Source organism: Chelonia mydas, chromosome 5, assembly GCF_015237465.2.
Source record: "Chelonia mydas isolate rCheMyd1 chromosome 5, rCheMyd1.pri.v2, whole genome shotgun sequence".
NCBI classification, from domain to species: domain Eukaryota; kingdom Metazoa; phylum Chordata; order Testudines; family Cheloniidae; genus Chelonia; species Chelonia mydas.
Window position 1 is genome coordinate 127,506,476 of NC_051245.2, and position 13,534 is coordinate 127,520,009.

The 13,534-nt window shown below is 45.2% G+C and overlaps 1 long non-coding RNA gene across 1 annotated transcript; it reads left to right on the top strand.

Annotated features, from left to right (window-relative positions):
• Window positions 1–1,131: 1,131 nt before the first annotated feature.
• Window positions 1,132–7,574, top strand: LOC119566605. Its single transcript, XR_005225872.2, has 3 exons — window positions 1,132–2,408; window positions 2,790–2,841; window positions 3,883–7,574. It is a non-coding gene; the product is annotated as an uncharacterized LOC119566605 (long non-coding RNA).
• Window positions 7,575–13,534: the final 5,960 nt, after the last annotated feature.

The following is a 13,534-nucleotide window of genomic DNA, read 5'->3' on the forward strand; positions in this document are numbered from 1 at the left end:
TTCTCTTCCAATATGGAGACCAGCTTGCACTTTGTACAGACAAAGTCACTTCTATCCTCTGAGAGAAAGAGGAACATGGCACATCCTGTGCAGGTCGCTCTCCTTGGCAGCCGGGTGGGGAGCAGTTCAGAGCCTCTTCTGCCTGAGAGAGGCCTGGCTGGGCTTGGCTGCCAGGGACAGGGGCCAAGTATGCCGGGGGATGGAGGAGGTTCTCTCCAGATGTACCAGCTCAAATGCTTCCACCCTCTTCCCATGGAGTGACTACCCCCTTCCCAGCATCCCCAGGCTGGGACTTGCTTTATAGGCCCAGCCTGCTCCTGCACAGGTGAGCTTCTCTCTAATTAGCTGCTCTCTCCAAAATCTCCTGTTTGCAGCCTAATTAGCTGATTGGGCTCACCTGGCCCAATTTTGCTCTTGCAAGGCTAGTATGGGGAGCTCACCCCATCACAAACGACAAGTCAGGTAAGGCTCACAGGAAAATATAAGCAAAGGCAACACTAAAGCAAAATTATGTGCTGCTAGCCAAAGAGGCTCCAGAGAATTACAAGGCCATATATATCAGCAGGGAGGGAAGGAGGGAGGTGGGCCAGTATTGGCAACGCCAAATCTTCAGAAATTGTGAGTCAGGTCCCATGCATCATGAGTCTGGCTTAAAACCATGAGGCTTAACAAATAATAATAAATGTTGGTTTATTTTTCTTTTCCTTCTGCTTTCTGAGCCTTTCAGTCACACTGATGTCATAGTTTCAAGGTTTTCTCCATAGCCACGAGGGGCGCTTGCTCTATTTTAAATAAAAGCTGAGATTCTTATATCATCACGATTCCAGGTGCTGGGACTTTACATAAGAAATCCAATATTGTGAGATTTGCAATAAAATCACAAGAGTTGGGGAGTCTGATGTACTAAGAAGAAATTTAGGTCCTTTCGTAAAGGGAAGGGGATGAAATTAATGACAGAACAAGGAGTAATGGTCTCAAGTTGCAGTGGGGGAGGTTTAGGTTGGATATTAGGAAAAACTTTTTCACTAGGAGGGTGGTGAAGCACTGGAATGCGTTACCTAAGAAGGTGGTGGAATCTCCTTCCTTCGAGGTTTTTAAGGTCAGGTTTGACAAAGCCCTGGCTGGGATGATTTAGTAGGGGATTGGTCCTGCTTTGAGCAGGGGGTTGGACTAGATGCCCTCCTTAGGTCCATTCCAACCCTAATATTCTATGATTCTATGGCTCAAGATGCTTCTTCAGTCCATCCTCTTCAAGAAAGCTAAAGATATTTGAACAATCAGGGAGCGAAGAAGAGGCTGTGACGTTATACTCCATATTCTTCACAGAAATATTGTTAGGATATGAATATGGCATAACTAAGATATATTTTATGCTAGATGGGTCATGTGAGGTATCATTGAAAAGGGTATGATTTACTGAATGTGTTTATCCAATTTGTATACATGTATCATTTCTGTATCTGATGTTAGGAATATTATCTATGTAACAATTACAACTGTTTGGGTACGTGCTTGGGAAATGCCCAGCAGACAGTAAGCAATCAGCCTTAATGGGCCAATAAGAAAAGACAATGAATCTTTGAAGATGTGGATTTCCCATCTTCCCAGGAGTTCCTTCCTGTGGAGCCTGCAAATAAACCTTGTCTCATGGTTGCCCTGACACTGCAAGGTCATGTGATAATGTCACCTGGTACAAAATACCACCTTGGACGCTGCTGGTACTTTTCCACTGGAAACAAAGGCTTCCTGCCTTATGTAAATTCTATTTAAGGCTGGGAAGTGTGGGGGGAAAATCCAGTGGGCCTAAAACTTCCGAAGTAGGCCTAAAACTTTAGTCAAGCTAACTGTGTGTGTAAAAGCATAAGTAGAGACTAAAAAATTTCACTGTAGGGCAGTTGCAACAGAACAACTTAGGAAATGTAACCCTAACAGTTAGAAATTAGGGAAGACTCGCTAACCGCAAAGAACAACCTGTCAGTAACAGGAAAAGCTTGTTTGCTATATCCTAAATAAGGAAAACTACTGTTAGAGCCTATACTATATGCCAAATAAGGAAAACGCTGGTTAAAGGAAGTGTGCTTAAGAAATTGTGGTTTTCAGTTGTATAAACTCCTGTATTTTCTGCTTATGTAGAGCAGCTATGGCTGATTCTCCCTGTATATGTATACTTGAATAAAGGTGCTTCAGGCGTTTCTGATTTCAAACGCAACACGTGGTTAATTTTCCCCACAGAAGGAAGTCATTCAGGACTTTCTTCCATTGCCAGCCCAGGAAGGAAGACTGCTAAAAACACCTGAAGGGAAAGGCAGGGTGGAGTCCAGGCTGAGACAGGGGTCCAGTCTGTAAAGAGAAATAACTGGAACTCTGAGATACAGAAGCTCTGCAACTTGCCTAAAACAACATTGAGGGTGAGAAATTACATTTTGTAACCTATTTCTTGAGTGTATTAAGCTTAGCTTGCGTGTTTTGTTTTATTTGTTCAGTAATCTGCTTTGTTCTGTTTACTATCCCTTATCATCAATTTAAATTTACCTTTTATAGTTAATAAACTTATTTCTTGTTTATTTCAAAACCCAGTTTATGCAATTCATATTGAGGGGGAGGGGAGAAGAAGAAGCTGTGCATATTTCTCTCCACATTGAGGGAGAGGGCAAATTTCCATGAGCTTGCACTGTGCAGATTTTTCTATACAGCACAAGACAATATTATTTTGGGTTTACTCCCCAAAGGGGGTGTGAGTGCTGGGTGAATCCCTAAGCTGATCTCAATGTCTCTGTGTCCATTTGCAGCTGGGTGTGTCCGTGCTGGAGAAGGCTTGATGGCCTGGCACAGTAGAACAGGGTGAGGAAACCCAGGCTGGTGGAACAGGCGGAACCAGTGGGACCCCAGCACATCTGGTGGCATCCCGGATGGAGGGGGTCTAACCCATCACAGAGGCACAAACAGCTAAAGGCAAAAGTTGCCCCTGTGCAGAGGAGACAAAAAAGGCCTGTGCACTCCTGGATGAAGATGGTGGGGGTGGGGACCAGAGCTGGTGGGGTATGGATGGCATGGTCGGGGGGTAAGTGAGAAGGAACTTCCAGTTAGTGAACTAAGAATGTTCTGAGCTGAGGGAGCTGTCAGGTCTGACCACTGTCCAGGGTGACAGTGCACCAGCTGTGTCAGTGCGCTGCATCCACTCTAGTGCACCATCTACTGAGCCTGAGCTGGTTCAGATTAGCCCTGTCCTTACTCTACACAGTGGTGAGGGATATTGGGACGATTGCTGCCACCCTCAACCGTCAATGGAAGCACCTCTGGGCAGAGATGCTTTTCAACTGACTGAGGGAAACTATGGGCATCGTCCCTGTAATGCAGACAAGGCCGCATCTGGGTTAGAGAGGATGGGAAACCCCGAGCAGAGAGAGGGACAGGAGAAGATACTGGAAGGAGGAGAAAGAAGATGGGGTTGAAAGGACACAGTTTGCAGGGTCAGGAACGCCCTAGTCGTGGGTGGGGAGGAGAGAGAGAGAGTGTGTGCATGTAGGGGAATGAAGCTCCAGGAGGGGAAAAGACAAGCCTGGGATTCAAAGAAACACAGGGGGAATCTGGAGAAGGGAGGCTAACATGTGCCACCAGGGCGAGACAGAGGAAGAGAAGAAGAGAATATGACCATAGACAGCAAAGGGGAGGAGGGGGGATTAAAGTGGGAAATTAAACAAACTGAGGAGGAAAATAAAGCTCCAGAAAGTCTCTCACACCTTGGAGAAGGTTGATTTGTGTTTCTCTGGGATGGCCCAGGTTTTAGGGCCAGCTCCTAAGGGTGTATATTTACAGATTAATTAAAAACCCTCCAACCAGTCCATTTCTGACATCGCTTTCCCCTTTCCACTTGGACTGCAGCACTCCATCTTCGCAACAGCCAGGCTTGCTGAAGGCATGAACGGGAAGGAAGAGAGGCAGCATGGCCCCAAAGTACAAGGCACTGAGCTGGAATTCAGGAGACCCGAGTCTCCCATCTCTGCCACCTACCATCTGAGACATCCTGGGCAGGACTTTTCACCACCGGGCCTACGATTGGCCTTCATCTTGTTCATTTAAACCGACAGCTCTTTTGGTCAGGGACTCTCTCTCTCACTGCGGGTACATCTTCGTGGCAGAACGAACCCAGGTGACTGGGGAGCAGCCACACTGCAAAGCCCTGCCCACGTTGCTGTCTCCTCACTGGTGTTGTGCTCCCCCATGTGCATCGCTGGGACTTCTGGGGGCACGTCCCAACATCCTTTGTGCTGCAGTAACCCGAGCAGCTTGTCATTCCCTCCCAGGGAATCTGTCCCTTCTTCTGGGCACATAAGGACTTGGGGGAAGGTATTGGAGGACACTCTGCACTTGAGAGATTTAGCTGCATCCTACCTGCAGGGGGAAAGTTAGAGCAGTAACCGGGCTCTAATCCACACCCCTCAGCTGGGTCAGCTAGCCCGGGCTGAAAACTCTGCCAAACCTGGGTATGAGCTTTTTGTGTGTGGATGTGAGGAGGGATTAGGGATAACACCAGAGTAGGCTCCTGAGTTAACTCTGCAGTGCAGACATAACTTATGTGTATGTACAGTGCCTAGCACTGGGGGTGGGGGGAGGCGTCCTGCTCCTGACTGGAGAGTCCAGGTGTTACTGTAATACAAATAATAATACTAGATGAAATAGTTACAGAGGTGCAAGAATGTATGCACAGGAATACGGGGATGAAATGAAGGGTATATTTTTAGGCTGAATATTGGGGAAAATATTTCTGACAGTGAGCTGTTAGACTGTGGAATAATCGCCCAAGGGAATGTGCATACACCCTATCCCTTGTGATATTTAACATTAGACTGGACCAAACATTATATAACATAGTGGTTGGTGGACCAGTGAAAGACTGGGTATTTAATAAGTCTTTCCCAGCTCAAACTGGTATGATGTGAAGGCTGAGAATCCATATTCACGTTAATTAGATAAATCTAACCTGTTGACCTTCTCTGTAGGAAATCTGGTGATCTGCCTATTGGTTATTGCTTTATATTTCTAGCAAGCAAACATCTCTCTTTACTGATGGCATGGTGGGTGGATGGAAAGCTAGTTTACATTTTCACATTGGTTTTACTCCTCTGTAAAGCCTACTCAGCGGTGACTAATCCCGAATTGATTCACCTTTCCCATTCGGAGCACTTCATTTTCACCAGATTTTAGTATTTAATTCAGGTTAACCATTTGCAGACTATGTGCTGGGCATATAATATATTGTACATACATTGGCTGGCTCTAAGGTGGTACCAAAAATATTGCTCAAATGTGACAATTCCTGAGGTTCTGATCTATTGCTCAAGGCACAGGGCCATATAACACAAATGAAGGAATTATTTTTATCTTGATAGTCAGATTTGTATTATCACTGCTCTCAAAGACAAATTATTTTGTTATAATGACCCTAGGCAGCCGAAACTCACACAAACATAACACATAAAAGAAAGTAGAAAATGCAAAAGAAATGATAGGTAACATCTGAATAAGAAGGAAAATTACCTACACTATGTACATTGTGCCCTGCAGACTGGTGAGGTAACCATCCTTGTCTGATCATACACTGGGTTCATTTTGTGAAGCTTCCAGAAGTGCCAGTGGATCATTTAGGGCTAAGTATGTCCACAAGCAGGTTGTGATGTCAAAAATCTTCACACCCAGGAATGATTCTGCCAAGGAAAACCCAGCACAGAATGATCCAGAAAGCCTGGCAGTCTGAGAGGAACTTCATCAACCTGATTCCAAACATCATGAGGAGCTACCAGCTCCCTCTTGACCAAGATAGGCTTAGGCCCAGACAGCACAGAAATGTGGGAAAGGGGGTAACTGGGGCATCTCCACCAAAATCCTGTAGGCAAACGCGGCGGGAGTCCAGCACTCAGTGGGTCCCCTGGAAAATGGCACTCAGAGGCAAGGATCATAGCCCGAGAAGGTCCCTCCCTCAAATTCTGGACAACCTTGCTGGCAGGTGAGAATGTGGGATAATTCACTTAAGTACCACTCATGCAACTAGAAGAGCTAATCCTGCACCTCCTCACCACTGCTCTCAAAGAGCTGTGATCCCAGGACCTGCCTGCTTTCCCACTGGATCTCTCCCTCTGGTTGGAACTCACTCCCCACGCTGCAGCTTCATGGCTTGGACTCCCCAAGGCATGGTGAGTCCAAGCCCTATCCCAGATCCTTAGCCTCCTCTGGCCCTTAGCAGGATTCCCCAGAGACTTCCTTGGAGCACTCCCTTTCAGGCTCCTTCTGGGCCCTTTCTTACTGCCTGTCCCAAGGTCAGGACTCCTTAACACAGGACTATTTATTCAGGCCTCTCCTGAGCTGGATTCCCGTGGCCTCCCTTTCTCCTCCCACAGCAAGAGAACTTCTCTCTCCTGCCCATAGGAGATGGCCACTTCCCACAGTTTCACCCTCAGAGCAAACCAATTGCCTGAGAGGAAGGGGTTTAGCTGAGCACTGTGGCATTCGCGTCCAGTTTCAAAGCTGCAGCAGCACTGGAGAGGTAGCACTGCCCTGTTTGGGTTCAGTATGGTAGTTTTCTTTTTCTAATGATACATAGAACTGGCTGAAAAACTGGATTTTTCCCATTCGAATTTTCATGGGAAAAATCCCCCTTTGAATTTTTACTGTTGAAAAATGCCAATTTTCCCATGGGAAATTTCAAAGCTGTGGGAAAGTGGGTTCCTCACCATGTTTCACTGTTAAATGTAACTTTAAAGTATTAATGTTATTTTCTCCCTGAAAGTTATACTATTAATACTTTGTTCCTCTTTCCCAACTGGGAAAAAAAAAGTCAGGAAATTGGAAAAAGTTGATTTTGCCACACTTTCTCCCTATTATCCAACTTTTGCCAATTGAGTAACGGTCAGATAATGGGAGGGAAACCCACAGATATGAAATTAAAATTTTCAAACATTTTGAACATTTTCAGGCTCCCCCACAAATTTTTACATTTAGAAAAAAATTGTTATTCCCCCCCAAATTTGTTTTCAGAAAGATCTGGGAAATAGCAAAGTTAGTAAAAAACTATTTTTCCACAAAAATATTCATTTTCAACTCAATCCTATTTTCCAGCTAAAAACCTTAATCGGAAAATGTTTGACCAGCTCTAGCTATATTCATTACATAGAGGCAGGTATTAATAGATTACTTAGAATTATCTTTGTGGATAATCTACCAGGAGTGCAACAGACATTATCAATGAAATTTCAATTAATTTCTTATTACTCCTGTATTTATTCTGTACAAATTCTGTTCTGAGGTACACCAGTGTCACTCAGGAGTAACAGCTCTGAAATCAATAGATTTATTCCAGATTTACACTGGTGAGTCTCAGAGCAGAGTCTGACCAGGAGTAAGGCAAGACATTTAAGGATCTGTAGTGTTAACTTGAGTCTCGGGTCCTTTGTTCCAACACAAAGGAGCTCCCCTCTCACACGTCTCTGCCTCATACTCATAAGAACAGCCATACGGGGTCAGACCAATGGTCCATCTAGCCCAGTAGACTTGTCTTCCAAGAGTGGCCAATGCTAGGTGCTTCGGAGGGAATGAACAGGACAATTATTGAGTGATCCATCCCCTATTGTCCAGTCCCAGCTTCTGGCTGTGGGAGGTTTAAGGACACCCAGAGCATGGGGTTGCATCCCTGACCATGTTGGCTAATAGCCATTGATGGACTGATCAGATTGATGGACTGGATCAGAGCTCCGGTATGAAACTGCAGAAAAACCTGAGTGTCTCTGGATTAAGTTTAGAAGTGTGAGCAACAAGAGTGATGTAGTGGTGGGAGTCTGCTATAGACCACCGGACCAGGGGGATGAGGTGGATGAGGCTTTCTTCCGGCAACTCGCAGAAGCTACTAGATCGCACGCCCTGGTTCTCATGGGCGACTTTAATCATCCTGATATCTGCTGGGAGAGCACTACAGCGGTGCATAGACAATCCAGGAAGTTTTTGGAAAATGTAGGGGACAATTTCCTGATGCAAGTGCTGGAGGAGCCAACTAAGGGGAGAGCTTTTCTTGACCTGCTGCTTACAAACCGGGAAGAATTAGTAGGGGAAGCAAAAGTGGAGGGGAATCTGGGAGGCAGTGACCATGAGTTGGTCGAGTTCAGGATCCTGACACAGGGAAGAAAGGAGAGCAGCAGAATACGGACCCTGGACTTCAGGAAAGCAGACTTCGACTCCCTCAGGGAACTGATGGGTAGGATCCCCTGGGGGAATAACATGAGGGGGAAAGGAATCCAGGAGAGCTGGCTGTATTTCAAGGAATCCCTATTGAGGTTACAGGGACAAACCATCCCGATGTGTCAAAAGAATAGTAAATATGGCAGGCAACCAGCTTGGCTTAACAGTGAAATCCTTGCAGATCTTAAACATAAAAAAGAAGCTTACAAGAAGTGGAAGATTGGACAAATGACCAGGGAAGAGTATAAAAATGTTGCTCGGGCATGTAGGAATGAAATTAGGAGGGCCAAATCGCACCTGGAGCTGCAGCTAGCAAGAGATGTTAAGAGTAACAAGAAGGGTTTCTTCAGGTATGTTGACAACAAGAAGAAAGCCAAGGAAAGTGTGGGCCCCTTACTGAATGAGGGAGGCAACCTAGTGACAGAGGATGTAGAAAAAGCTAATGTACTCAATGCTTTTTTTGCCTCTGTCTTCACGAACAAGGTCAGCTCCCAGACTGCTGCGCTGGGCAACACAGCATGGGGAGTAGGTGGCCAGCCCTCTGTGGAGAAAGAAGTGGTTGGGACTATTTAGAAAAGCTGGACGTGCACAAGTCCATGGGGCCAGATGCGTTGCATCCGAGAGTGCTAAAGGAGTTGGCGGCTGTGATTGCAGAGCCATTGGCCATTATCTTTGAAAACTCATGGCGATCGGGGGAAGTCCCAGACGACTGGAAAAAGGCTAATGTAGTGCCCATCTTTAAAAAAGGGAAGAAGGAGGATCCTGGGAACTACAGGCCAGTCAGCCTCACCTCAGTCCCCGGAAAAATCATGGCGCAGGTCCTCAAGGAATCAATCCTGAAGCACTTACACGAGAGGAAAGTGATCAGGAACAGTCAGCATGGATTCACCAAGGGAAGGTCATGCCTGACTAATCTAATCGCCTTCTATGATGAAATTACTGGTTCTGTGGATGAAAGGAAAGCAGTGGATGTATTGTTTCTTGACTTTAGCAAAGCTTTTGACATGGTCTCCCACAGTATTCTTGTCAGCAAGTTAAAGAAGTATGGGCTGGATGAATGCACTATAAGGTGGGTAGAAAGTTGGCTAGATTGTCGGGCTGAACGGATAGTGATCAATGGCTCCATGTCTAGATGGCAGCCGGTATCAAGTGGAGTGCCCCAAGAGTCGGTCCTGGGGCCGGTTTTGTTCAATATCTTCATAAATGATCTGGAGGATGGTGTGGATTGCACTCTCAGCTAATTTGCGGATGATACTAAACTAGGAGGAGTGGTAGATACGCTGGAGGGTAGGGATAGGATACAGAGGGACCTAGACAAATTGGAGGATTGGGCCAAAAGAAATCTGATGAGGTTCAACAAGGATAAGTGCAGGGTCCTGCACTTAGGACGGAAGAATCCAATGAACCGCTACAGACTAGGGACCGAATGGCTAGGCAGCAGTTCTGCAGAAAAGGACCTAGGGGTGACAGTGGACGAGAAGCTGGATATGAGTCAACAGTGTGCCCTTGTTGCCAAGAAGGCCAATGGCATTTTGGGATGTATAAGTAGGGGCATAGCGAGCAGATCGAGGGACGTGATCGTTCCCCTCTATTCGACATTGGTGAGGCCTCATCTGGAGTACTGTGTCCAGTTTTGGGCCCCACACTACAAGAAAGATGTGGAAAAATTGGAGAGAGTCCAGCGAAGGGCAACAAAAATGATTAGGGGTCTGGAACACATGACTTATGAGGAGAGGCTGAGGGAACTGGGATTGTTTAGTCTGCAGAAGAGAAGAATGAGGGGGGATTTGATAGCTGCTTTCAGCTACTTGAGAGGTCGTTCCAAAGAGGATGGTTCTAAACTATTCTCAGTGGTAGAAGATGACAGGACAAGGAGTAATGGTCTCAAGTTGCAGTGGGGGAGGTTTAGGTTGGATATTAGGAAAAACTTTTTCACTAGGAGGGTGGTGAAACACTGGAATGCGTTACCTAGGAAGGTGGTGGAATCTCCTTCCTTAGAAGTTTTTAAGGTCAGGCTTGACAAAGCCCTGGCTGGGATGATTTAGTTGGGGATTGGTCCTGCTTTGAGCAGGGGGTTGGACTAGATGACCTCCTGAGGTCCCTTCCAACCCTGATATTCTATGATTCTATGATGATCCTCCAGGAACTCATCACCTCTTACTATTAGAAATGGCTTGTACAGCACTTAAAAGTGCCAGATTTTCAAAATAGTTCAGCACCCAGCAGCTCCTATTGAGGACAAAGACTGAGCTCTTTTGAAAATCAGGTTCTTGCCGCACAAATAGAAAGACATCGTCCACACCCCAAAGAGCTCACTCGCCGGGGTTAACAAACAGCAGGGGCGCGTGAGGTCAGACAGGACAAGGGTTACAGAAATAAACCCATGAGGTTACTCACTTTGTGTGTGTGCACTTCTAGCTGCTTACACGGAAAGTGTCATTATTATTGACTGACTTGGCTCTTGTTAGCACCGAGGATGAAGTGAGTCATCAGGAGAGATTTGAGGCCAGAGCAGGGTTTGCCAGAATCTGAAGGCTATCCTGGCCAGGATTTTCCAAGTCTGAGTATCAATGACTTGGGGTTGCCAACTCTGGTGATTTTATTGCAGGTCTCTTGATATTTGGTGGTGTTTTTGAATCCCTGGCTCTTGGACTCATGTAAGGATTTCAGATTTCATTTTTTAAAAGGACGTTTCTAGCCCTCAGGTTTGTGAAGAAAAGCTTGAGAACACAAACCATAGAGGCTCAAAAAGCCCTATGAAAAAGAACCCAACACTGATGATTTTAAAAGTCCCAGGGTTTTTGAGATGATGCTTGTGGCAGGCAATCCTGATGACAGTGATTAGTCCAGCTTCTCCAGGTGTGGCTCTAACTTCATGCAAATAGTCTATGGTACACCCATACACCCTGGTGTGAATATAACCATGGCTTTTGTAGCTCAGTGCATCAGGTTGTACCACTCGAATTCCATGCCCAGTATTCTCACTGATCTATATAAACAATTATCAAACCAAAAGACACAAGCTTCAGGGAAGCCAATACCCTAAACTAAAGCACTGTTTGCCCCCATTACCATGGGATCCAGGACCAGGGGAGGGAGAGGAACAAAGCCATTGAAGGGTTTTTTCAGTTTGCTGTGCACAGGAACTACAGTCACTGGGTTAACAACTCTAGGACTTGATAATTTAGCTGGCAACTGCAGATTCTCTTTACAGGCACTTCTGCTCAGGTATTTATCCAGGGCAATTGGGTTTACTGGAAAAGACATTCCCTTGAAATCAGGGTGTAAATTTCAGAAAGATGTAAATCTTCAACTATCCTATCAAAGTTGTGATTTTTATTCAGTTTTCTTTTGGTCCTCAGCATCATTCACAGGCAGGGAAGGGGCAGGGGAAATAGCAGAATAGGAAGATCCCTGGAGAAAACATCGAAGGAGGGAACTGAAAGATTTCAGGTTGATTGAGGAGAATTTAAAAAAAAAAAAAGGCTATATGAAAAAAACCCAAAACATCCAAATTAAAGCAGCTCATTGGTGACACATACTTTGCTAAAGAGTTTATTGGGTGTTTTTCATATGTATTTGGAGTAAATCTATATTAAAATCTCTCAAATTTTCTATATGACTTGGGGAACAAATGCAACAGATTTTGGCCAAGCGTCCTACTAACTTCTAGTGCCCAAGCTGGAGGCATGATTTTGAACTACCACATATAGGAACATATCTTCGGGGTATGCAGGAGCCACTTCCGCAGCCAAAAGCTGTTTACTCAAGAGGGCTTGCAATAAGTGCTTGTTACTTTCCAGTATAAAATGTGACAAGGTACAAGTTGAAATGGAAGCCCTTCCCAGCTCCATCTATTACAAATGTAGCAAGTAAATTTCCAGAAGGGGGAGGGAGAGAGAAGATTTTGAATATGATGCACAACATATGTCAGTTTGAAGCTGAACAGCTTTCTGCACCAAATATTCTAGCCAAACGATTAGTAACACCTGATATACCCACTGCTCCTCATTAGTCACCTGCCAGCAATGAGCAATTGGCTTCATATTAGCACTTGCTACTCTCTTTCCTCCCACCAATTAAGCATCTGTTAATCATGAGAAACAAATCATCTTCTTGGAAAACAAGGGACAAACATTGAGGTTTTGTAATAAAATGGAACATTGTAAATAATCAGTAAGATGCCCTGAGAAAGTTAATAGTTTGGTTTTTTTTAAAGTTTAGCTATCTATTAAAAAGGCTGGAGAAAAGGAAGCAAGTCAGCAATATTGACTTGTGCATAACGTTAACATGGATTAGAAATACAGGACATAAGAGACTGGATCACACCAGGCCCATTTGTCCAGTATTATGTCTCCGACAGTAGCCAGCACCAGATGCTTTGGAGGAAGGTGCAAGAAACACTGCCGTAGCGGCTTCAGAGAAAGCTTCCTTCCACACACCGCACCAGAGGTTGGCTTATACCTGAAGCTTGAGGATTTTATACCCCTATGCAATCTTGTTACATTTTACCACCTACTATTATACTCTGAATATTTTTTGTTCTCCATCTAAATGTTCAGTCCTTTTCTGAGTCCTGCTGAGCTCTTGGCCTCAGTGATATCTTGTGGCAATGAGCTCCACTGGCTAATTGGTTCATATTTCAAGTGGCAGAATGAAACAATGGTTGCATTGGTCAGAATTAGTCGTGTGTGTTTTGGCAGCACCAAATTTGTAACTTCTTAGCCTTGATAAAAGGAGACTGGATCCGTACATCAGACTACGACTCAAATTCCTCCAGCAGCCTCCTGTCTCCTTCTGTCAAGTTCATGCTCTTTATGCTGATCTACAAAGCTCTGGGAAGAGCTGCCTCTTTTCATTCCCTCTGTGTCTGCTCTTATAAACTATGGGTTAGATTTACACAGGAATCAGGATGCCTGCATCCAAAATATAGATCTTCAAAACCCCAACTGCCACCTGACACCGGAGGTGCTTAAAGTCTCGCAGTGCCTACGTTTCTACTCATAAAGTTCCTTAGGTGCATAAAAGTTTGCCGGTGGGCATCCACACAGCTTCAATAGGAAAGATTGAGAGCCCCACCTCAGAACATCACATAGCCCAGTGGATTTGAACCTGTCTCCCACATCCTGGATGGGTGCTGTAACCAGGGCACCTCACTCTGTCCCATCCCAGGAGCTCCTGACAAGGTGCAGGCCTGGTATCTCTCAGTAGGTGGTTCATGTCTTCCTAGAATCTCAGAAACCATCCAGCATGACTTACAAGCCCAAGTGGAAATGGGTTGCAGTGTGGTACAACCACACCCAAGGGG